We start from the raw sequence: 23,198 nt of genomic DNA on the forward strand, positions 1-23,198 counted from the left end.
GTTGCAGTCATGATAAAGGAACCCATTTTGCTGTTTTCCAGTTCACATACATGCCATGGAACCTCTGGAAACAATCCAGGTTTGTAGAGAAAGTGCAGACAAGCCACCTCTCATGTGTGCAGCAGGATTTAGGGTGCACATAAAAACTCAGAAGCAAAAAGGTTAAATAAAATATTTTTAAAGGTTTATTGAGTACAACATACGTTCAATAAACAAAATAACAGAAAAAATAGCTGAAGGTTAAAATAACAGCATAAAACATTGGTAGCGTAGCTTTTAAAGCAAGAGCAAGCAAAGAGTGAGACAAAAAGTGTTGCTGATAAGAACTGGCCGGCAGAGTTTAACAGCTTCAAAATGCCTAAGATAACAGGTAGGAATAAGTAATAAGTAATAAGTGTTGAAGAACAATTATACAAAATTACTTGTCAGGTGGCATAAACAGACCAATCACACTCTCACACTAATTAGCAAAGTCAGTTTGATGCAAAGTCATTGTTGCTATCAGGTGCAAATGCTTGAAGGGGATTGTTGAAGTCCTAATTACAAAGGAAATAATCCACAGCTGGGGTGTGACCTTTAGCCGAAGCAGCTACTAACAAGAGAAAATTAAAGCAAAACATACAATTTCTCCACAGGGTTGTTTTCACGCCTTCTTACAAAGAGACTCCATATTTTTTTTAAAAAAAATCCTACAACACATGCATAGATGCACAGGCAACACATGCGGAGCTGCACAGAATTAACCCACACAGCTGCGCCAATCATCCCACAATACAACTGGCTGCATCTGCATAGCTACGCACATGCAACACACAAAAGAAAAAAGAAAAAGGGACCTCCCTGTAGCAGCACGGTGGAAGGGAGGAAAATGAAGCACCTCCTTCCTGGCCATTCACCCAGCAGCAGCTTCAACCCAGGATTTTTCAAAAGGATTTCTAGTTTAGCGATTTTCAAAAAACCTGGGTTGAGGAAAAGAAAATGGAGCAGGCTCGTTTTGGTGGCAGGACCTATGTGAAGTCCCCCCCCCTCACACACACCAAATAGATTATATTTGCACTGTGTAGAATCAGTTTCAATGTCACCTAATTTCCGCTCCTTACAACAGCTCCATTGCACATGCCTTTCATCCTTGCAGGTCTTATGATTCCCACTATATCCTTTTGGATGGTCAAAGGTGATCTTATCTTCCACTTTTCACAGTGAAAAGGCTGTTGGAACTCAATATGTGTATCTTACAGTGTTTCTTTTTAGCAAATAAGTTTGGATTTTATCTTTGCCCTATGATGGAGTAGCACAACTTGCTCTCCTGAAAGTCACCAGCATTTTCTTACTGGCACATGACTGAATTACATGTGGGTTTTATTCAGTTTCTCATAAAATGTTAGAGGCTCCTGGTTACTAAAAACAGTTGAAACATTGCCCACGAAATTAAATTGCCTGCTTTTACTTTGGTAATAAAGCTATTTGTTTCTGATTCTTTTGTGTTATTAAATTGTTGTGCTGGCTATCGTTTTTACCATTTTTATTTTGCTGTTTTTCCCAGCCATCAAATAGGAACATCTTTCTAGTTTTCTTAAATTAGTTGCTAAATTTCTATGCCTATTGGAGGATTTGCCTGAGCGCTGTGATTTTGTGTAGCATTAAATAAATAGACTTTGGCTCCCATTCCCATGCCTGTCTTTGGGCCAAAAATGCTTATTTTCTAATGGAACCTTAAAAAAAAATCACAGCCAGTTACAAGAAATGAGCCTTCTAGTCTGGCATGTAGATGTTGGAGGCCTAAATTAGAAACAGGAAAATAGGTATCTAACAATAAAATCTAAAGAGAGTTACTTCAGTTTAAACACATTCATTTCAATTGGCTTAGACTGGAGTAATTGCATAGGATTGCACTGCTGTTACGTTCATAATAGTCATGGTAGCAGATTATCAACTCTTGAAATATCAAGGAACTTGAAGCTTGACATTGAAGGCACAAATCAAAGAATGCTTTAGTCATCTAAGGTGCACAATTATTGTGTTTTCTTTCAAATATCTTGTCCCAAGGAATATCATTCACAGATGAAAATATTACCCACATTATAACTGTGCCAGGATTCCTTCATTCAAAGCAAATAGGCGAAGGAAATCCCACTATGCACCTCTATTTGGATCCAGACTGGACATTTCCAAGGGACAAGAATTTCTACCCATGGACCATGATTTTTTTCCATTTCCTTCGTTCTGCAACAGGATTGGGATTGTTGAGGGGATTTTAGGTTGCTATGGAAGATTGGAGGCAGGAAAAGCATACTCCATGTGTGGAAATGCTTGCAACTGTGGAAATATTAATCTGGATCCACCCCCATATATTTAAGGATCAAGAGCCATAAAAACATTTTTCAGTTTTCTTGACTAACTGTGCCTGAGACTAGTCCCAGAAAATCAGTCAATTTGTGGCAGAGGACACATGCAGAGCAGACAGTTCCAAAAACTTGGACAAGTGAGTGAATGAATTTAATTCACTAGAGAAGTTAACAGAAAGTGCTGCTGGAGTGGATTTGTATTTTAGGCAGCGTTCTGTTTGTCCTGAAACTCTTATCTGAAGGTTGGAACAGCCCTTACAAATAAAATGTACCTTAGGATTGGGAGCAATAACAATAATGAGGGATTAAATAAAATAGTTTCACAGTCCCTCATTTGCTGACCCAAGGCATGAGTAGAGGGTCTTTTTTCCCCTGTATCATCTTCCCATAAAGAAGTACTTTTGCTTAATTTCCTCTCATTGCTGCAGCCCTCATCCTGTGTCACATTTTGCTTGACAGGGTCTCCCAATCGTCAGTAAAGATTTCAGGACAAAGAGCAGGTTGTTTGTGGAGGAGGAAATCCAGCATCAGCTCATTCTGCAAACTGTACCACTGAATCAATGCAATGGTGGCTTCTGTACAGGCCAACTGTAATGAGACTAGTGGGCCACCTGGTGGGCCACTGCGAGTAGCAGAGAGCTGGACTAGATGGACTTTGGTCTGATCCAGCTGGCTTGTTCTTATGTTCTTAACGAGTGTGGCATGTTATATAAACTGTTTTTGGGGGGGGATGGGGTTGCACAGGTTTTTTTATGCCCCTCAACCTGGGTTTTTAGGAAATCGCTAAACCAGTGACCCTTTGCACAATCCTGGGTTGGAGGCACTCCCACACGAACACAACAGGAAGGATACTTTTTATTTTCCTCCCACCCACTAGGTGGTCATCCATCCACTATTAGGGAGAATCCATCCACCTGCCATTCTGTGCAGGTCACCCAGCACCTGTGGACAGATTCTCTGAGCACCCAACAGTGTACAAAATCCCTTAAGCATGTGAGTATGACCAATCTACAGCAACATGTTCATTATTGCTCAGCCATTGTGGGGAGGTCCCTTTTTCTTTTTTTGGGGTGTGTGTTGCACATGTGCAGCTATGCAGGAGCAGTCAATCATATTGTGGGACAATTGGCATAGCAGCAAGAGTCATTTCTAAATGCCTGCACAGCTGTTCATATGTTGCAGGATTTTCTTTTAAAAGAGAACTGTCTCTGTGTGAAGGCATGAAAGCAACCCAGATTGTTTTTTCCTGGAGGTGGAGGATATCTTGCAGTGGGTGTTTCTTCATCCCTCTTCCAGGGAGGCAGGAAATAGTTTTTGTCACTTGTTCGGTGACCAGACTCCATTTTTTCAGTATTTTTCCTGCCTCTCAGGGAGAGCATATTTTCTTTGGGAGTCCGTACTTTTTTCCAACTTTTGGTCTACTCTAGAGTAGTGATTTTTTGTTTATCTGGGTCCACCTTTCCCACTGTCCCACTGCCAGTCTGCGCATAGCAGAGGAAGGTGGGGGGGATTTCAACATTTTTCTGCTGAAGAGGAGGACTCCTATTTTTCCTGCACTTTTTGGCAGCCAAGATGGCAAGCACAACTTTTTCACCCACGAAAGAGGTCTACTCCAGAGGCACAGCTGAAGGGATTCATGCCTCTACCAGTAGATATGGAAGATCCCCCTTGGGAAGCCAACAGGCTGACCCACAGGTGGGCAATCCACATGGGAAGCCAACTGGCTGACCCAAGGACTGGGGAGCCACTGCCGCCAGAGAAGAAAAAGTGGCGCACTTTGCAGCAGACACACCCAGGAGTGCTCAGACTCCCACAGCAAGGCAGCAGAGCTGGATGGCCCACAAGTGCAGAAGCCAGTGGCAGCAGAGGTAGGAAAACAGTGTGCCACCAAGCAGTGCCTCCTGGCCCCTCAGGAGTTTTCAGGCTTCCAGAACAAGGCAACGGAACAGCTTCCCACATCCATCAGCAGCCCTGAGGGAACGGAGACAGCCTCATCCTCTGATTGCAGGCAAGATCAGGGCATGGCGGGGGGGGGGAAGCAAACTGGCTAGGGAAGAGGAGCAGACAGCTCCCAGCTTTTTGAACTGGCAGTAGTTTTCCCCAACTGAGTGTGCAACCTTCCTCAGGTATACTATGAGGAAGGAAATTGAGATTTACCATCAGCGCAAGCACCCTAGAAGTCATTCCACCCCCCACCCCCCATTGGATCCAGATTTGGTCTCTTCATTCCCCCCAGAGCAACAGAGTTAGGAGGACTTTTTACAACCCACTGCAGTTCCCAGGGGAGGAGGAATATAGTGAAGGGGAGTGCCACGAGGGGACAGAACATTTTTTCTGGCTCAGATGAGGTCTCAGCAGGATCAACGGAGCAGCTATCTCCCTTTTTTAAGATAGAGGATCTCCCATTCCTCATCTCTAAGACCATTTTGGCTTTAGAATTGCATGATCCAGAGGATGCCAAGGATCCCTCTATGCCCTCCTCTTCCTTCTCTGCAACATGGCCGCAAACCCCGCATTACGCCTTCCCTCCTATCCCACTGGTTCAGAAATTGCTGTAGAAGATCACCATAGAGAAGGCATGGGTCATCCTGGTGACATGTTACTGGCCCATATACCCATGGTTTTCAGCCTTTCAGGAACTCTCCACGGAGCATCCACTCATCCTACCGTGGACTCCAGACCTATTGTCAAAAGAAGAAGAAGAGCTTGGATTTATATCCCCCCTTTCTCTCCTGTAGGAGACTCAAAGGGGCTTACAATCTCCTTGCCCTTCCCCCCTCACAACAAACACCCTGTGAGGTGAGTGGGGCTGAGAGAGCTCTGAAAAGCTGTGACTAGCCCAAGGTCACCCAGCTGGTGTGTGTGGGAGTGTACAGGCTAATCTGAATTCCCCAGATAAGCCTCCACAAATCAAAGTGGCAGAGCTGAAAATCAAAAAGGCCCACTCTGGCATCCCAATCTAGAGTGGTTTCATTTGACCACTTGGCTCTTGAGCGGAAAAAACTAAAAGAAAGAGGAGTTTTTGGACAATCACCTCCACCTTACTGGCATCCTGTCTCCCAGTTACCATCGGAATCTATAATTCCTCCTGGAAGTCATTTGTTTGCTGGAGCAGGGGAAAATGGGTGTTTCCTAGGCTGATGGGAATGGTAGTCCATAACATCTGGAGTGCCAAAGGTTTGCCACCACGGCTGTATGAGGTCCTCAAATTCCTACAAGACGGGGTTGAGGCAGACCTTAGATATTCCACTCTTCAAAGGCAAATAGCTGCACTTACCACAGCTTGGCTGACCTTTGAAGACACCCCACCGTCACGACACCAAGATGTTACGCGATTTCTCAGAGGAGTTTGCCAAAACCAACCTCCACAGATATATTTTTTCTCTTTGTGGAGACTGCATTCAGTACTCTCAGCATTAACATGCTCACCATTTGAACCACTTAAATCTATACATCTTTGCTCATTAAGGATGAAGCTGCTATTCCTGATAGCGATTACTACAGCCAGAAGAGTGTCAGAACTCAAAGCTCTATCAATAAATTCGAGCCTTTACATTTTGCATAAAGACAGTGTGGTTCTGAGGACTGATCCTACATTTAGACCAAAGGCAAGTTCATCTTTTCACCTAAGACAAAAAATTGTGATGCCCAACTTCTGTCCCCATCTGCCACATCCTAGAGATAGGCGTTGGCATAGTCTGGATGCCCAATGTGCCCTAAAGGCGCTCATCGTATCGACGGAGCACATCTGCAAAACGGAAAGCCTGTTCATCAACGTGACACAGCCGAACCTCAGTTGCCAAATGTCTATGGCAGCGATCAGCATTATCCTGAAGGTCTGCATCATCAAGGCATGTAAAGCCACCAACCTACCAATTCCTTCAGAAATCACTGCTCACTCTATCCACAGTGCCAGTACAAATGTGGCCCTCAGAAAACAAGTTTTGGTAGAAAACATCTGTCGAGCGGCCATCTGGTCAACCCCCCTCATTCGTCAAACATTACAAGATACATTCTGGGCAGCTGTGGAAGCAGTGTTTGGCAGGAGGGTTCTGGAGCACATCCTGGAAGACTAATGATGGCCCACCTGTCATTCTGGACACTGCTCTGGGAGGTCCCACAGCAAGATGTCCTCCACCTCCAGGAGAATGGTCCACTGGATACTCACCATGAAGGGGCTTTCTCCTGGTAGGTTAGGAAGACATCTTGGCCTTCCTTGGTTCATTGTTGGTCTTGGATGTGCTACATCTCTGTGGTTAGGTTACACATTATTGTCTTGTTATATATGATTTCTTGTTATTGTATTACCAATGTTTACTGCTTTGACAGTCGTATAATGGAGAAATTGAGTCCGGTTACCGAACAGGAAGTGACAAAAACTTTTTCCTGCCTCCCTGGAAGAGGAGTGAGGAAACACCCACTACAAGATGTCCTCCTAGCCTACCAGGAGAAGGCCCCTTCATGGTGGGTATCCAATGGACTGTTCCACAGTCTCCAGTTGCTGCCTGAATGGGTGAAGGGCAGACATGTGAATGGGGAAAAGGAAAATGGGTTCCTTTAGAATGACTGCAACCCATTATACATATGCTGTGGGGAATAAATCAATGAAAATACAATTTTAAAACCCCACATAAATTATGGTAAAAGAATAAAGCATGACATGGGAAACCTGAATTGAAGAATTAAACATCTAAAACCACTACTTGAGGAATAAAGCATGTCTGAAACAGTTTCGTTTGCTTATTCACATTTGATTTTTTTTCCTAATTGAGGCCCAACTGCTTATAATACAAATCACCTACACGTACTCAAGAGAACATGGGGAGAGGATATTTTCTAGTGCAAAGCAGAGCTCCCTCTATCTCCTAGCAGATCTTCTGCATACCTGTAAGCTATGACCTTCAGGTTGAGAACCAAAGGACAAGAGCTGTTTGGTTTGTGTCTCCAAGCACATCCAAGTCTCAAATACCTGGGTGATTAGGAAGTGAAACAAATTCAGCAAGCACCGCTGGCAGAAATATTCTTCTTCTCCTCAACTGTTCCAAGCCAGCAGTAAAATTTTCATGTCCTACCTAGTGTGGCAACTAATGAGAGACTGGATGTGGTGGGGAGGTGACCATCTGCAATAGTTTGAAAGCCCGGAGTTGAAGTCAGTCTTATCTCGGAATCACTGGGAATTCTGTGATAAAACCAAAGATTACAGTGGTTCCAAGAGAGATTTCACTTTGGGCTACCCTGGAAGTGGTATTTGATAGTGATTTTAAAAGAAAATATTTTTCCTACCAGCTGCTGGAGTGCTGGCAGGCCAGGTCTGGTAGGGGCAGAAGCTCTCTCATCCCCAGCAGTGACATGGCAACCCTGCCTCAATGTGCCATACCCAGACCTGTATTGTCTCTCATTTATGGTTACAGAAAGTAAAATTAAATACTAGCTTTTATCTGGAATATCTACTTCTGGCATTCCTCTGAAGCACATGGCTTCGCTCAGCCTTTCAGCATTACCAGGCCTTTTTCTCATGGGTGGACTAGTGATTTCTAGGAATATCTATCATCCTCCTGAGCAGCGCAGTTACATCATCTTCATAATGTGCATTTCATTTGGATGATGTTTCATTTGGATGATGATCCAGGGTAAGAGAAAGGATTTTGCTTCAATCTCATAACTGATCAGTTAATGCAATCCATATTTTACTTGTTATTCACTTCATTGCGCTGTATTCACATGGGGATCTTACAGTCAAGAAGAAAACACTAACAACCCTTGGAATTATATGCTCTATGGAAGTACAGACTTTGAATAAAATAATGATTCAAGTTATTTATTAATTGTGTGTCCTAGTTATGACCCCCTTTGAAACTCTGAACTCAAGGCTTAAAAAAATAGAATATCACTAGGGTGCTGAATAGAATATCAGTTTGGCTATTAGCTGTGACTCTTTTATAACATTATTTGTGTATAAAGTCTCTTCCCTCTACCAGGACCTGGCTGCCAAATTTGGAACTACTAGCAGACTGGATACCCCACCTGCCATGTTGGGTCATTTTGAGGGATTCCTTCAGTCTGCTCTCCTAGGTTGATGTCAACAAAGTCATGACAGGGGGTGGTGATTGGTTGGAGGCCTAGCCTCCCTGAGGGTGAGGGACACTGCACTGAGGTGGTTCTCCTCATTCTTCTACGGATGCCCCAGAAGGTAGCCATTGGTGGAAAGAGGGTAGCTTTCTGGGCCTTAACCTGAGAGGTCCACAGGGGTCAATCCTCTCCCTGATGTGTAACATTTATATGGTCACTCTGACAGAGATATCAGGATGTTTAGAGCTGGGTGCTATCAATATGTGCATGAAACCCAGTTCTACCTCCTGCTTGAAAAGTAGTTGGCAGTCCAGAAGGCAGCCGCTAGAGTCCTGACTGTATATTCCTCATTTGTACATATAACATCAATCTTTCAGCACCTGTACTGACTTCTTGTCAGCTTTCAGTGCAAATTCAAACTGCTAATTTTAACCTATAAATCTCTCAACGGTCTGGGACTGTCTGACCTATAGGACTGCCTCTCCCAGTATGATCTCTTCACCTTCTTAGATCATCATTGCAATACTTTCTACTGGTGTCTGGTCCACAAATTGCCCACTCATCAACCACCAGGGCAACGGCATTTTCAGCGGTTCCCCACCCCCTCAGCACCCAGAGGACATTTGTGCCCTGTGGGGTCTTTCCGTACTCAGTAGGTCATGTAAGACAGCTTTGTTTCACGGAGCCCTTGATAAGCATTAAGAACTGGGGAGCTAGTCAGTTGTTTTAATTGTTTGTTTTGTTCAGTCTTTGGTTTGGTTAGTGATATGAATTAAGAAAGGACCAGTTGTTTTAATTCTCTAAGTAGTTTGTTGTTCAGATGTTTTAATTGGTTTTATTGTTCTACATTTACATTTATTTTGAATTGAAGTGAAACCTTTAATGTCATTTTAAAAAATAATATACAATAGGCTTGAAGAATATAAACATTAAAATCATTAACTAAAACAATCTTTTACAAAAGAAAGGATTAAAAGTTTTGTTTAGTGAAAAATTGAGAATGTACGGTGACAATAACACACAGAAATCTGGCTGTAGGTTCCAATATTGAGACAGAGTTGCTATCTAACAAAAACAGAGTTTTGGCAGCATCCACAATGCTGTCTTGGCCAGACAAAAGGGGTTCAAGTAAGTTTTTCCACACAGAATCATAAAAAGGGCAATGGTGAAGGACGTATCACATTTGTTGAATCTGTATTTATTATATTTTTAAACGTTGTAAACTTCTCTAAATGCCCTGTGGTGAAAGGGTGCTAGAAATAAATTAAACAAATAAATAAATATGCCATGTGAGATCCTATTTTGCACTTTCACTATAGAATACAAAGATAATTTTGAGATTTAATTTTTTTTACTGCTTTTGGTAACCTTCATGTAATTCTTCAGTTGGGACCAAGACTAAAGTTTTAATAACTGATTATCAAACTTGAAAAGTTTCAAGAAGTTTTGGCAAAAAAAAATCACTCCTTGAAAGCAGCCAACATGATTTCCTGAGGCACAAGGACTATTAACGCAATTGCACTTCCCAGAAGACTATTTTTCATGGTATCCCATCAAATGAAGTAGAAAATCTGGCAATCAAATAAGCAATAAAGTATGCTGAGTGCATTAATCCAACACCAAATAGTTTTCTACTGGTACTTTTTTTGCATTTCAGTGAACATACTAATTTAGTTGTTCTGAATGTATGTTTGTTTTCTTCTTGCCAATGGCATGGAAAGTTCTGGGAGGTGGTATAGCTTATTATTATTTTTCGGATCTGTGTTTGGGTCAGTCTCTGTTAAGGATGGACAACAAACCTGGAAATGTTCATATGGAGCATATGTACTGTAGGAATATATGGAACAAGTTTCTCAAAAGTGAAAACTAATATCGATGTAAATTCAAGAAAAAATAATTTCAAAACACACTTCAAGAATTCAAGATGATAACTGTTTCTTTTCATTCCTTCAATACACTAAAGATCTCAACCTACTCAGAAACAATATCTGATTAAACCCTCATGGTCTTAATATTCACTGCCTTTCTCAGTTTAAGAAAATCCTCTTCAATCAGACAAAAAGGCTTATAATCAGTGGTGGGATTCAAATAATTAACTGGTTGTTTACAAGCACCATTTTAACAACTGGTTCTGCTGAAGTGGTGTGAACCTGCTGAATCCCACCACTGTTTATGATCACTGCTGAGTATTTAGATTAGAACTCCAGATATATACTGACACTATTATATGAATTAGTGGATATGATCCTTCTGTGCCTTAAATACATCCAGGTGTCTACATAGATATTTTGACCCTACTGATGACAAGAATAAATGATCATGGGTTCAGAAAATAATAATGAAGACAGTCAAGAATCTGCAAAACAAGCCATATGGAGAAAAGTTAAAGGAACTCAAGTTATTTGCCCTGAAGGAGAAAACATGGAACAGGGAGCACCATCTAAAATGATGTCTCATAGAATGCTCTCATCTTTTGAGGTGTTGCTTCAGTTGCCAGCAACTTGTGAGGTTAGATGGAGACTTGTAAGAGGAAGGTGGGGATTTGAGCCCCAGGCACTGCTTGGGCAGGGGCACAGACAGAGCTCCCCACATCAACTGGAATGTAGCACCACAGAGTGAGGGAGTGGAATGTTGCTTAGCTTTCTGCTCCCCTCTCCGTTGTGATCAGAAAAAAATGCTGGGAAGGCATTATAGAGTCTGGGGAGGGGCGGAACAACTCTCTATTCCCCCAGTTCAACCTCCACAATCCTTCCTCACTGAGGAAGGGCTCTTAGAAGCCATACTAGGGCACTGAGCAAATGTGCTTCAAAGGAGTTTGGGTGCAGGAATCTTCAGCCAGGGGTTTGCTCAGCTCAAAACACCTCCCCAAACTCTTCCTTCCTTCCTTCCTTCCTTCCTTCCTTCCTTCCTTCCTTCCTTCCTTCCTTCCTTCCTTCCTTCCTTCCTTCCTTCCTTCCTTCCTTCCTTCCTTCCTTCCTTCCTTCCTTCCTTCCTTCCTTCCTTCCTTCCTTCCTTCCTTCAAGTTAACACAACTAGGGTGGCTCAGCACCTCCCGCTCACCCAGACTCTGCTTTTCCACTGAGAAGCCTGCACTAGAGCAGTGGAAACTGGGGAGGGGACACAATTTCAGAGCTTGTCTTGGGTGCCATTTTCTGTACCTATGCTTTTTATTAGATGGCCTAGATGGGTGGTAATCCAAGATTGGGACACCAAAACTGTAAAATTTCTTGTATGATATCTATGGATAATAAAAAATCTGAGGCCAGCCAAGCCTAAGAAACATAGACTGTATATATAGTGGCCTCAGATTTTTTATTATTGGTTTGACTGTATATATTTGCTGATCTGTTTGATATCTATGGATGCCATGGTGCCCAGGCATCTACTGGCTTTCCTCCATTTCACTGCAGAGGAAGAGATTGGGGGACATTGTATTTGATTCCTTAGGGAGTACCCATACAGAAATAGCTGTCTTCAACACAAGGATGCTTGTCTTGGAACCAACCAATATTTTGTGGTTTGCCTTAACACCCCCTATAGCCATTTTGTGATATGTTCACTCAATGTTCTCAAAATTCCCATACGCTAAACAAGGTTGGGGATCTTTGAATAGAGAAACATGGCCGTGCTGAGGCAAAATTAGAATAGCTTCTGCAAAGGATGTCCAGCCTTGGCAATCTTTGGAAGATCTTTGAGGGGATTAACAAACATGTGACATGGTAGACGTTATATCCTGAAACTTTTAAAATGCTTTTTTTCCCAAAGAATCCTTAGTAAATTTAGCAGTCATGTAATAAGACTACTTTATGGATTCTCCATTGTTTAAATAACAGAAAGCAAGGAAGAGGAGTACATGGGTAGTTCTTAGAACTGAGGGAAGTAAGCAGCAGCATCCCACAAGGTCCATTTAATTTATACACGAAGAACCTGAGATTGGGGTGAGTATTGTAGTGGCTAAGTTTGCATATGATACCAAATTATTCAAAACAATGGAAGCCTAAGTGTATTGTGAAGAGCTCCAAGATTTCTCCAGTTTAGATAAGTGGACAGCAACACAACAAATGAAATTCAAAGCAGGTAGGTGCAAGTAATACATTGCAATAAAAAGTCCTAGCTCTTCACGAGGAATATTTCTTCACTCAGCAGATTATTAAACTGTGAAAATAATGCCCAGTGTATACTGCTTTAAAAAGGGATAATAAATTCATGAAGATGCCCATTAATGGCTTTTAGTCATGCTGACTAAAGAGAACTTCCACATCTAGAGATAGTAAACCTCTGAACTTATTGACTGTAGTGCTTTTGTTGTTAACTTTTTTTTGGTACAGAAGAAAACTTCAAGGGTGGTTTTGGTCTATGTCCTGATGGTTGGCCCTTCAAGGCAACAGTTTGATAACTGTGTGAAATAGTATGCTAGATGGACCATTGGTCTGATTCAGTGTTGAACTATCTCTTGTAACTTTGCTGTTAGCAAATGCAGTTAAATCTGCAGCAATGCTGGTCTTTTCCATAAACATAGGATTTTATTCACCCTTGTGACTGAGAGTGAAAGAGGAGTTAATGATTATGCATGCTTCCAAGAACATTCTGGCCTGCTCTTCAGCATCTCTCAGAAATGTAATCTTGCAGAAAAGGGAGACTTTATAAACTATCCACTTGTCAATTTTCCTTTCACAGTTATCTAAGCCTGTGAAGACTGGAAAGCAGTTACATGGGAAATCTTGTGGCAGGCGTTTAGAACTTATTGACTGTAGTGCTTTTGTTGTTAACTTTTTTTTGGTACAATTGTGTTCTTTTTTTTACTGTAGAAAGAATAACCTGATTAAAGCGTGGCATTTTTGCTGTTTTAGCATGATTTGGAAGTCACGGAAGAATGGGAAAATATGGTGCATGCCACAAGGCATGTAAAGTAGACTGCTTGCTAGAAGTGACAAGTAGCTCATAGCAAATTTCATGTAAGCATATTTTCAGATACAGTTTTTAAAGCCTAAGTGGCAGCTGTTGGTTTCTTATTAAAGTTTTTATTTTAATCAGAAACTGCTGGAGGGATGGTGGGAATTTTCACTTAGCTGAATTGTGGTATAAAACCTCAAGTCAGCAAACTGCATTGTGTGTAATTAAGGAGATATAATTAATGATGGGTAAGCATTTTGCCTTTGCCTGTCTTAGTCTAGAATAGGCTGAGATAAAACAAATACCTCTCCCTCCCCAAATCAGTAAAAAAATAATAAATTAACCCCATTTTGAAATTTGGGGAGCATGAGGAAAACCAGTTGCTTCTCCAAGTTTTCAGGAAATCCCATAGCAACCTTGTGTAGCTCTGCTTTCATTTCTCGAAAATATATGTTGTGGATATTAGAGAGAATTGGGCTGGTCCCATGTTAGTATTAATCCTTCTAACTATGGTCCTCCACCCATCTATTGGATTAAGAACCCCTATAGAGCTGCTGTTTCTTTTCTGTTTTATGGAAGGATTTAATATTAATGCACACATGCAGGGAGCAACGATGTCTGCTTCTCATCTCGCCTTGCATGTATTGGCCAGTGGGACATGCCTAAACTCATCAAATCGAAGGTGGAACTCAGTAGCAATGATGCAAATTCTTATTGAAAACCATAGCAGACTGTCAGAACACCCGTCCAATGCCACTCTCCTCCATTAAGACAGTCCTGACTTGTCTGGTGCCACTATTTTCCCTATGGCACAATTAGTGCAGTCTCATAGAGGATGGAGAAACTGGCAGGCTGGAGGGATTGCTCCTGAGGAAAGAAGCAATCTAGTAGGCCTCTGGTAGAATTGGTGCTGGACTCTGAAGTAGGCAGCAGCCCTGAAGACAGATGCTGAGGAAATGAATCTGGCATAATGCCAGGTGAATGAGGGAGGGTGAACTTTACCTGCCAATGAGTGCTTTCCTCCAATCTATAGGACTTCCAGGTGACATGAGTAGATGGAAACAGCCAAAAAAGGGGGATATTCCACTGTGATGGCCCCAGAAACAAGACAGAAATGTTGTAGCTGATCCTGCTCAGAGTGCTTGGAAGTAACAGTAATTGGAGAGGAGGAGGATCTTGATGTTGAACCTCCTTTCCATTGCCCTCCCCTCTTTTCACAGAGGCCTAGTAGGTCCTCCATTGGAAGGGATGGTTATGATAGATGGACAAGTCAGTGGCAGATAAATTCCACAACATACATGGTAGGAGGGACAGCAAGACAGTGAGGCAAGGTCACTCAGTAATGGATATTATTTGTCTTTACCACAGGCAAGTTTAGGAATTCGTACTCCTTTTCCTCCTGTAATATGACTGTGATTTCAAGTGACTTTCTGCCATGTGCAGAAAGCTCACTGGGTCCTATAACTACTGCCCAGTGGTGTAGCTACAATGGGAACATCCGGGGACAAATGCCCGGATAGCCCCTGTTGAGTCACATGGGAGGCGGAAAATTGCTCCCCACACTTCTGGCTTGGCTGGGCCTGGGCATGACGTGCATGCACTGCCCGGGCAAGCCTCAGCTCGTCGGCTGGCCTGGTGGGCTGTGGGCATGCTCTTCACCTGCTGCATGAGGGGCAGGGCAAGACAGAGGGGCAGCACAGTGTGTGTTGCCGTGGTGCAGGATGGGAACTGCATACTGCACCACCCTATTTGGCTTGGCCCGCCCCTCAGGCAGCAGTTGGAGAGCATACCCACAGCCCACCAGGCTGGCCGATGGGCTGAGGCCTGCCTGGGCAGCACCTGGATGCTACGCCTCCTCGTTAGCCAAAGGAGGTGGAGCAGCCAGGCACTGCCTGGGCAGGCCTCGTCACTTTGGCCAGCTCAGCTGCTGCCAAAGGGATGGGCCAAGCCAGAGGGAGTTGCAGTGTGCACAGGTGTAATGTGGGACCTGCAGGTGTGGCATGCTCCCATGCCTCTCCTCCTTCCCCTCTTGCCCCACCCTGCCAGGCTCAGCAGAGGCCGCTGCCAGGCTGGCCTCACCTGGCCAGACCCAGTGGAGGCTGCTACCAGGTGCCCTGCCCAGCCCCACTGCCAGCTAAGGTAAGTGAAGCATGGGGGCAGAGTGCAGGGGCCCCTGGGGGGGCGGGGGGTGGAAAACTCATAGTCTGCCCCGGGCTCCATTTTCCCTAGCTATACCCATGCTGCTGCCTGTGGTTAAATATTGGTTCTCAGTTGCAAAACAGCACTCTATAACACTGCCACAGAAGTCACATAAGCATCCAGAGGCTCTGCAAAACTACTGTTTCCCAGAAAATCAGTAAGTACTACTGCAATACTATTGTTGAGCAAAATGGAGACCCCAGCAGCAGCTTTCCTTTATGTTACCAGATGAGTGTTCATGAAAATGCTTACTATAGTTACAATGACTTCTTTCAGAGATAATGTGAAAACATGGTTTATTTAAATGTAGGTGTTCAAAAATCCTGATTTGCCTCAACCAATGCTGGATTTCATGTTATGTCTGAATTATGTCAGACTAGTCTTTACAAGTAGCCTGGACTGAAAACAAATGCAGCAATTTTTAATGACTTTTATAGCTGTAAAACGTTATCAAATATCCAATACCTACAAGAGATTTTCCCATGCTGAGAAAAAGGACTTATATTTTAAGGCCATTACATAACAGTTGATCAATATTTATTTTAATTCATTTACTATTATTTGTAGTCCTCCTTTGTAAGTGAGACTGAAAGCACATTACACAATGTAAGTCAATAACCCATTCCGCACAGCACAAATCAGAAGTCCTGAGGACGAACAGACGAACGGACACATACACACATACACACGAAGTCTGCACAGTTTTTTCCCCAAGACATCCTCAGGACATCTTATTTCATCTCAGCGTGTTATTGTTGTTTGGAAGATGCTTAAAAGTGAACTTTTTTTCCCAGAAGTCATTTTTAAGATGTCTCTTGCTTGGCTGTACAAACATAGCCAGTGTGTTTCACCCGTTAGAGAATTTACTTTCATTTTTGTTGCAGTTGTTTCCCACAGAGGTTTCCTCGGCTTTCAGCTCATCCAATTGCTATTTCCAGGTAAAACATTCATAAATAAAGTTTGATTTCCCTGACAATTCCATGCACATGTTGTTGTTTTTTCCTTTTTGTTGTTGTTGCTCAGAGGGAACTGTATTTGTAGTTATGATGACACGGATAAGTGAATCGCTCAGAGGACAGGTCAACCTCCCATTAAGACTCATTGGATAGACCAGGCCATTGCGAACTGTATTTTTTCATAGTAAAAAACTAAGATGGTCTGCAGAGGCCAGGTCTGCCAAATGCTTCTTAATGGGAGGTAGACCCATCCTCTGAACAGCTGCAATTCTCTTTTCCTTTATATCATAGCAACAAATACAGCTCCCTATGTAAAAAAAAAGGAAAAAAATTAGACATGCATGGGGTTACTAGGGAAAACAAACTTTATTCATGTACATTTTATACAGAAATAGCAATTGGATGAGCTGCAAGTAGAGGAAACCTCAATGGGAAACTAATGCAGCAAATGGGGACTCTCAAGCTGCAGAAAATGGTGGATGTGAGCTGCTGTGAAAATTAAAGTAAGTGTTTTAACAGGGGAAGGGGGATTCAAGGTGGGAAAAATAAAATGCATTCACTTGTGCAGACAACAAAACCAAGAAGGGTTCTTTTTAAAATGTCCTACAAACATTTTATTTGTACTGTGCAGTAGGAAAAATACAAGACAGTTCTTTTTAAGGCATCCTCAGGACATCTTATTTGTGCTGTGCAGAATAGACCAATAACAGTCTGTATAAAGAGACTTTTAATAAATGTGCTTTTGGTTGATATAATCAATCTGAGACATTGGATAAGTAATGTACTAGGATTACTGTTACTGAAATCTGAATGAGCATAGAATATTGTGTGTGATACAGGATGTGAATATAGTGAAGAAAAATGGTATTATATCAGTAGAAAAGAATGAAAAAACAGGATAATGCAGCAAACTGATATTATGTTCTACACATAGTGGTGTAATACTCAGTCCCTTTCACCTTATAAAGTGCCTTCCTGAACTATTCTTATTATATCTCTAGTGCCTTTATATGAAAGTTCCTTGGGACAAATGCATTTTATATTGTTTGCTCAATGACAAGAGAGTGGGAGCCTTTCTGATCACCTCAGGCAGGCCATTCCATAAAATAGGGCAGATTTTGCCTGTTTGCAGAAGGGCACCTGTAGACAGCCCTGAACTGATGTGCAGAGGTGTCAGGGTAGAATATAATATGGTCAAGGCTATGGAGTGCTTTGTATGTGATAGTCACGAATTGAGTCCGCAAGGGTGAGATGAATGTCATCAAAGTTAAGAAGTACAGTGCTCTTCAAAGTTCAGCTTTCTCAACAAACATTACTTCTGTCTTATTAGGATACATGTTGAATTTGTTCTCAGCCATTTAACCAAAGCAGCCAGGCATTGGTTCAATATTTCTATAGCATCTCTAGAAAATTTTGATGAAGAGATATAGAGCTGGGTGTAATCAGCATATTGGTGACATCCAATTCCAAAGATGTGCAATACCATTCCTAAGGGCTTCACATTGAGGCTGATTATACACTGCTGCTCTGCCACACAGCAAGGAAATATCTCCTTCAGGGCAGAGATTGTACAGTACAGAATGTACTAATGTACAGTACAGAAACATGTCCTTCGGGGCAGAGATTTGTCATGGTGTTACAGATCCCAAAAGCCCTGTAGTTAGTGAGAATGGGGAAACCCCAATGTTTTTCTTCGCTTTGGGGTTTCCACTCCTTCTGGTCACCCTCACCCCAGTCCTCACTGGCATGTCCACGGGATTTATGGCCAGCTTTTGCAAAAAGCACAAAAAATATTGATAAAACACAGAAATATTGATATAACTGACTAAGGCTACCATCTCCATCTCATAGCCTTTCCTGAAACTGGATTGAAACTGATTCAGAACAGATGAATTATCTAAGAAAAGTTGGTCTGGCATTGCTCTTTCAATCACCTTGCCCAGAAAGAGCAAATAAGGCAGATAACAACTGCCCACATCATTTTTCTATAGAGTTTTTTTTAAGCAGTAGGTGAATAACCTGTTCTTCAAGTTGCCTAGAAGAGATACTCTGAGTCAGTGACTGATTTATGATGTATCCAGGGGTCTGCAACCTGCAGCTCTCCAGATGTTCATGGACTACAATTCCCATCAGCCCCTGTCAACACGACCAATTGACCATGCTAGCAGGGGCTGATGGGATTTGTAGTCCATGGACATCTGGAGAGCCGCAGGTTGCAGACCCCTGATGTATACCAAGGGCTTGTTAATGTGATCCTCATATGATTTCAGCAGCCAGGATGGGCAAGGATCCAGAATACAAGTAGTAGCTTTCATAGATCTCAAGTTTCTTTCAAAATCCATTATGGTAACTGGGTCAAAATGGTCCAAAAATAGACCAGATAATGTAGTAGACATGTCTTCTTTTTGAGATTTGTTACAACCAGCATCCAACTGGTTTGTGAGATTTTATTGACATATATTTATTGATTGTGAGAGGTATTTGTGAGATTTTATTGACAAAAAGCTTTGCAAAAGTATCACAAGAAATATCCTGTTCCTGGAACAATAAACACTCAGATTTAGGAGTCAGCAGATGCTGAGATATCTTGAACAGTTGGATGGTTAACTAGCTAATGTAATGATGGAAGAGAATGTTTATTTGCTGCTATTACCACAGCTTTATAGGCCTTTCAGTAAGTTCTTTTTCACACTGTCTTGGATTCTTCTCAAGTTTTCCTCCAGTGTTTCTCCAGATATCTACTGTCCTTGTTCCGATCATCCAGCTCCATAGTAAACCAAATGGCAAGATTTCATTACAAGGGTATAAGAGGTTGACAAGGGACACATTGAACAATAGTTTCTAGGGCTTCATGTTCCAGGCTTTTACTTGCCCCCCTGACTCTATGGAATATTAAAGGTACATTCACCTTTGCCTTTAAAACATAGTGGTCAAACCATGGTACAGATTAAACCACGAGCCTTGAAGCCACATCTTTGCTCAAAGGTTGAGCGCAAAAGATTTAAGGCCAAAGGCATGACCCGACACACCGTCACAATTTCTGTTTAAATGTGGTAGAAAAAAAACATTTCTATGCCAATTGACAGCAGCAAAAATGTGAGAAGTGGAAATCAAGTAGATGAAAGATGGTCCATGAGAGCAGGGGGCATTTTGTTCACTTATATGGGAAAAAAACTTCATGCGTTCAGTGGAAAAGTATCTTCGCTTAGTTAATGGAACAATATTCATCTATCTGAAACTATAAGTAAACACTGAGGTGAATATATAATTTATCGGTTACCATTTTTTATACAAAATTAGTTCTAAAACCAGCAAAAACAAACACTTCCTTCTCAGCTTGCAACATAAGAAAATCGGACTAAAACTCGCTTGAGTTCCCTCAACTCTCAAGAAAACCAAAATGTGGAAGACATTTACATAACAGAAACCTATCAGAGAACTATGACAAAATAATTTATGTTCTTCAAAATTAAAGGTGTTAACTTCTGATATATGAAGAAGACTGTAGTTTAACAAGGAGGAAAGACATTCACCATTACTGCTGGTTTTTGGGATTCCGCCTTGAGCCTCAATGAGATGTATACTATAAAAATGTAAGCAAATAAATATATGGCACCAGTGTCAGCCTGGTGCTTCATAATTAAATTACATCTGAACCAACTTATATCTACGCTAGCGGTACCCGGCCATGCGTTGCTGTGGGTTATTGAGGTGAAATGGGAAAGGAACAGTAGCAGCAATTAAATTGCAGAGGCCAGCAGTACATGCTCATGCAAACACGCAGCCTGATACCGTGCGATGTCATTGATGTGTGTGCCCGCATTCCTTGGGGGGGGGGAATGGAAAGGCACCCCTCCCACACATCTAGGCTGGCTGGTCATGATCCTTTACCTGGGAGTAAGTTTGGTTGGTGGCAATGGGTGTCGCTTCTGAGGAAACCTTCTGAGGGGCGCAACGCAGCCATTCAAAGTATGTCATGGTTGCTTTACGGGGCTTACTCTTGAGTAATGCGTGCCTGGTTTTCTTAACTGTAACCGCAGTATTCAGGGAATCTAGGCTGGCTGGCCCCTCCCTCCTGTCCCTTGCATGCCACCCCTCACTCTCTCCCCTCTCTCACTTCTCTTCCCTTGCATGCCACCCCTCCCCCTCCCTCTCCCTCGTGTGTATGTGTGTGTATGTGTTTCACTTCCACTCAAGTTATTGCCTATGTACTGTTTTCACTGCTCATATCTGGCCATCTGAGCAAACATTCTAAGCTGCACAAACATTCTAAGGGTGACAGTTACACACAGACAGCTGCATGTCCTTCACCATGAAGCGCCAGGAAAAAGGCATTTTACCTGGGCCAAGTGAGAAATTTCAGGTATGTGAACATCTAAAAACACTCTTGCCTGGCTGACTATAGTGGCTGGGAATTTTCAGAGGAATTGGCCCAGCAGTTACTGAGTTATACCATCACTAACAAATACACAGTTAGCTTTTTATATATATAGATTCTGTAAATATTGCTGGTTAATAGTTGAATATTTTGTTTACATTGTCAATCAATTTTAGTCTACTAAGCTCAAATTTCTCAGGTAGGTCTCCACCTTTAGCATACAGTTGTTACTCTCCTGGTATACTTTTTAAAATTTCTACACGTTTTGTAATAGTGTATCTTTATATGTAAAGTTTCTACTAACAAAACAGGCTGTTTGCTCACCTAATGTTGGACTGAAACCATAAGGGAAAAAAATCTGAGGGCAGAGTTTTCCTTCAGCTCATAACATTAGTCCAATAATAGCCAGATGATCACACTGCCTTTTAAATGTTAAAATTAACTCCAGCCTCATGAGATCTGATGTCATTTTACTCCAGGCACAAGTTTATAATGTACAATTGAATAATAGCAGCCATTATGAAGAGTTCTGTGATCTGATTTAGAACCAGGAAGGATAATGGGGTAACATTTTCTAGCTTTCAGAGATACAATGTTGTAAAACACAAACATGTTTTTTTTAAAAAAAGACATTTTGCCAAGCATGATGTTTCAGATATTTACCAACACATAGGAGCATTTTTTCATTTTAGCTTATGAATTTCATTCCCACAGTATCTTTATACATGGTCTTACCTATGTAAATTGATACAGTTGTCCCAAGCACTAAGCTGTTCCTTGTCAACCCCCCCCCCATATTGCCATGCAGGAAGCTGGTGACCTGGTTGTAAGGCAAGGTGCTGTACAACACCCACCCAGCAGGTCTGTGGCACAGGGAGTTTCTTGGGGCATTAAAAGGAGCTGAAGAGACTCAAGCGGTTTCTGCACGGGCTGAAAGCAACGGCTCAGCCCGGTAAAACACCGTTTTGGCGGGGACACTTCGCACAGGTGCCACTGCCAAATCGATGCAGCAGCGCTCTGTGCCCGCCAAAACGGTGTATTCAAAACTCGCTTGGGGAGCAAGTTTTCCTGCAAACGCCAGCTTCCAGTGTTTTCCCCTCCCCGCCCCGGCCCCAAACACCTCATTACCTTCTGCTGGCAGCCGTGTCGCTCTATCGTCACTCTGAGGAGGCAAGGGGACACGCCCTCTGGTCTCCGGTGCTTCAGCCATCGCTGTGGCCATGGGGCATGTCCCCTTCCCTCCTCAGAGCAATGATAGAGTGATGCGGCTGCCAGCAGAAGGTAACGAGGCATTTGGGACTGGGGAGGGGAATACGCGACTGTGCGGAGCTCGCTCCCACAGCTGCGCATCCCATGGGACCATTTGTGTGAACGGTCCCATAGCCTGCATTGGCATGATTAATGCCAATGCAGGGTATCTCCCTTGGCTGTCCGGAAACCGCCTAGGTTTAAGAATAGGTACCAGCACAGGACTATACCCCATTTCTATGTGTGGCAGTAACTAACTCTGTTCAGCTGTATGGTGCAGGACGTGGAACCATTTGGAAGCCAAAAGATGTGCAAAAGGAAGATGAGGTGGGTGTCACAGGTACCATTCACCAATGCTGTCGCGGCTCGCCTATGCAGCTCTCTGTTTGGGGGAAGGGGAGTTCACTTCAGTTTTTGCCTTTACAGTGAGGTAGGTGGGGCTGAAAATGTTCTGAGAGAACTGTGACTAGCCCAAGGTTACCCAGCAGGTTTCATGTGGAGGAATGGGGAAGCAATCTTGGTTTTCCAGATCAACCATTCTTAACCACTATACCATGCTGCTCTCTGGCATTAGACGACAGAGCTTATTTGGGGATTTGATCATCAGCATAACATTGGTGGGAACCCCAGAATGTTGTCAAAATCATTCCTAGAGGTGTGCTCTGAAAAAAAATTATAATTTTATGTCTGGGGTTCAGGAGAAAACTTTGCCATGATAGCTGGGTTTTGGGCAGCACATTTTTGGTTCAAGATTCAAATCCATGGTTTTTTTTTTTTCAGGTTCTGGAATTTTGCGAATTTTATGTTCAGTGTGGAATTAGTTAGAAGGTTTTTTAAAATAATGACACCCTCTGTCTCATCTAAATGCCCCCACCCCATAAGTTTCAAGCAGAATGGACAAATGTATTTGATCTTACAGAATCCAAATAAGGTGCCTCTGAGCTCAGGGAGAGTCCACTAATTCCTATACTCTCTTTAAAAAAATTCTGTCTATACCACTTTATGTAATCTTACATATATATTTTTTTAAAAAATATTTTCACTGAAAACTCTGAATTTGACATCTTTTGTTGTGAACGGTTAATTCCTTTCACAAATTAAAGAATGCTT

At 42.4% G+C, this 23,198-nt stretch overlaps 1 protein-coding gene across 4 annotated transcripts in view; it reads left to right on the top strand.

Annotated features, from left to right (window-relative positions):
- The window catches only part of NLGN4X (neuroligin 4 X-linked), a 230,689-nt gene that overhangs the window by 125,234 nt on the left and 82,257 nt on the right, over positions 1 to 23,198 (top strand). The gene's annotated exons all lie outside the window — the stretch shown is intronic.

This window comes from Sphaerodactylus townsendi, linkage group LG04 (genome assembly GCF_021028975.2).
Source record: "Sphaerodactylus townsendi isolate TG3544 linkage group LG04, MPM_Stown_v2.3, whole genome shotgun sequence".
In the NCBI taxonomy this organism is placed as follows: Eukaryota; Metazoa; Chordata; class Lepidosauria; order Squamata; family Sphaerodactylidae; genus Sphaerodactylus; species Sphaerodactylus townsendi.